Genomic DNA, 3,887 nt, shown 5'->3' with positions numbered 1-3,887 from the left:
AGGACATTGAGTTTATGCTAATTGGGGTGGAATATTTTGGAAAAGGATAGCAATAATTATGACACACCATTAAAAAAGTCATCAGTATCCCTGAGCTGTAAATGTGGAAGTTGTGTGGGCAAATATATTGTTGTATATGTTTTCACCACAAAAAAAATTAAAAAATAATGTAAAATAAAATTTCCAAATACCAACATGCTTTGGTGAGTGAGAGAAGAGAGAGACATGAAGATCTGGCTCGTGATGTCATAATATGTCATTTTTAATTTATTTATACTTTTATTATTCAAGTTTACTTCACTCAAAATAACATAGAAATTGGAAACTGACATAGCCTATAGAGATAATTTACATGAATATAGCAACAACATCTCATCATGATGCTGTAAATTTTTTACCTATGCATGTGGGGGGGGGGCTTTCATGTGGTAAGTGGTTTCTAGTATTCAATACTTTGTTTTTCCTCTATTTTTTTCTGCATGTTTCTGAATATCACAATAGCATATTAAATGGATTATTGTTTAAATTTTAAAGGAAAATATTCTCTGCATTATTTGGTTTAAAAATTTCTGATGAACATAAATATCATTTTGGAAATATCAGCAAGGAGCTCTCCAAATTGTACCAAGTAACTCGCAATTACAATTGAAAACAAAGAAAACTGTTCTTGAGAGGAATTGGCACAATAGTTACAATGAGCTCAAATATATCAAATAACATGAAGATGGCCCAGAGGCAGGCAACATTTCATTCTGTTATACATGGAATCTCCATGAGTCGGAGTTCACTAAATAGCAGCAAACAACAACAAAAACTTGCAATTGTGTGTTTCAAAATAACTAAAAAGCCATAGCCTCCACCAATACACAGAAACATGAGATATTTTAGTACCAAAAAGAATTTGAGTGTTTTTTTTAATTTTGTTATATAATTTTGTTACTGTCTAGCTTGATGCAAGTTTGATCATTTTATGGCCCAAAATGATTTAAGGAGAAGTGTGTAAATACTTTCAGTAACTAGTCAATATTTGCAATTTAATTCAACCAAATCCAAATCTACTGACCTCAAGTCAATTCCACCTCATATATGTCCCATAGGTTTTCCAAGGCTTTAAATTATTATGGAAATGGACTGGCTCATCTTTCTGTGAAGAACAGCTGGTGGGTTTGAACTGTCAACATGTTGTTTAGCAGCCCAATGTCTTAACCACAGCATCACCAGAGCTCCTTAATTAAATTTAGTGGCTGGTATTTATACATTAATTCAATTTTGCTTGAAGGAGAAATATTTGAGTCATTTATCTAAAATTAGTTTGTATGTATGTGTGTGTGTGTGTGTGTATTTTATATATATATAGATAATATATATACACACATACATACACACACACCAAACTCACTGCCATTGAGTCAATCCTGACTCATAGCGACCCCTCCTTGGGTTTCTGAGGCAGTATCTCTATGGATATAGACTGCTAATCTTCCTTCTGAGGAGTGTCTGATGGGTTTTAACTACCAGCCTTCTGTTAAGCAGTGAAGTGCTTTAAGCATTATGTCTTTTCTAAAATATCTAGGTGGTTTTATAGAGAAAATTTTTCACTCCTGTTTTTTTATCCTCTTATGCTGATTGTTATGTTAACTTAAGTGGCAATTATAGATCAATATTTATATGTTATATATAAGAATAGAAGAAAGAAAAGCTACATGAAACATGTATTTTCTAGTAGCTATTTAAAAAAGGTGAAAAATTGCTTATGGAAGTAATGGACAAAAATAGGAGAACTTCCTGTTTACAGATAATTTAGTTCATTAGTTTCATTTCATGGCTTTTGTTTAGCATTTAAGATCTTTTTCTCTGGCTGTTTTTATTAAACAACAAGTTTATCCCTTTTTATTCTCTCAACAAGAGATTTTCTAATTTCATGACATGTAATATTTTTTTCCTGTAGGTGTTTTATTAAAAGCTAGGAAGTGATATTCCATAATGATGAATCTCTTCAAATGGAGAAATTCTTCATCACAAAAGGAATATCCAAGAAATATGATATACTTTAATACCTTAAGAAGTGAAATGCATAACAGGTAATGCCTCAGTGAAGAGTTATCTGAACATTGGTGTAATGGTTCTCTTCCTTTCTGAGTTAATAGGTGACCTTGGGCAGAGTGTGAAAATAAAAGAAAGTATGTATAGAAATGTTCAGATACTTGACATGATCTCAGAAACACTGAAAAGGGAATAACATTTTTCAAGACAAATGAAGCAAGAGATGGCTAGAGGGACAAAAATATTTTATATTTGGAATGAATTCCATGTATTCTGCATTTTAAGCTATTGTATGACAAATCTAGCTGCTAAATAATATCCTTGATATTTTGTATATATACTAAAAACATAGAATATAATTCTTTTTTTCTTATTTAATTTACTTAAAAGAAAGTAAATAAATTGTCTTTTCATGTATAACATGTAAATAATCATGGTAAGATTTTTGGGAGCTCTGTGATACTCCTGAGATCTGGGATAGTAAGACAAAACTTGGACTTGGCTGCTAACTGAAAAGTTGGAGGTTTGAAAGCTCACAGGCATCTTAGAAGAAAAGCCAGGGGATCTCCTTTCAAACAGTCGGTCACTGAAAACCCTATGGAGCTCATTTACTCTGACATAAGTACAGTCACTATGAATCAGAATCAGCTCAACCATAACTGGTATGACACTACAATTAAAAATTAGTACTAGACTTTTTGCTATGTCAATACTGAGAACATCATTTTGACAAACAAATTGAATTCAGGAAATTACTTAGAAAGGACAATATTCAGTTAAAATTTAGAGAGGAAAATTACTTCTACCAGGAATGCTTTCACGAAATTGAATACCTATTATGTGGAAGTCATTGGGTAGATGCTGGTTGGTAGCATTTAAATTATGTAATTGAGATTCATATTTCATATTTTATGTTTCTTTCATTCATTGTTTGATCATAAATTATATGTCGTTAGGAGCCCTCTAGTCCACCTCTGACTCTTATCTACCCCATGCACAATAGAATGAAACACTACCTGGTCTTTAACTACCCTCATAATCTTTGCCATGCTTAAGCCAATCATTGCAGCCACCGTATCAATCCATCAACTCACTGAAGGTTTTCCCCTTTTTCTCTAACCCTCCACTTTACGAGGCATGATATTTTTCTCTAGAGACCAGTGCCTTCTGACAGCATGTACAAAATAGGCAAGACAAAGTTTGCCCATTCTCACTTCTAGGGAGGATTCCAGCTGCACTACTTCCAGGACAGATTTGTTTGTTTTACAAGAGTCCATGGTATTTTCATCTAAGGAATACATTTGTGCATTGAACACCAGTGACCAAACACCAGAGCAATTGTGGGATGACATCAAGAACATATTCCATGAAGAAAGCAAAAGGTCATTAAAAGGACAAGGAAGGAAGAAAAGATCAAAATGGATGTCAGAAGAGACTCTGAAACTTGCCCTTGAATAGAGAGTAACTAAAGCAAATGGAATAAATGGAAGATGAAAGAGCTGAATAGAAGATTTCAAAGAACAGCTCAAGAAGAAAAAGTCAATTATTACAATGAAATGTGCAAAGATCTGGAGTTAGAAAACCAAACATGAGGAACATGTTCAGCATTTCTCAAGCTGAAAGAACTGAAGAAAAAGTTCAAGCCTCAAGTTGTAATATTGAAAGATCCTATGGGCAAAATATTGAATGATACAGGAAACATCAAAAGAAGATGGAAGGAATACAGAGTCACAATACCAAAAATAATTGGTCAATGGTTCATCCATTTCAGGAGGTGGGGTATTGAAGGAAGAAGTCAAAGCTGCACTGAAAGAATTGGCAAAGAACAAGACTCCAGGAATTGA

This window comes from Orycteropus afer, unplaced genomic scaffold (genome assembly GCF_000298275.1).
Source record: "Orycteropus afer afer isolate SDZICR_OR568_19922 unplaced genomic scaffold, OryAfe1.0 scaffold00115, whole genome shotgun sequence".
In the NCBI taxonomy this organism is placed as follows: Eukaryota; Metazoa; Chordata; class Mammalia; order Tubulidentata; family Orycteropodidae; genus Orycteropus; species Orycteropus afer.
This window is presented reverse-complemented; position numbering follows the sequence as displayed.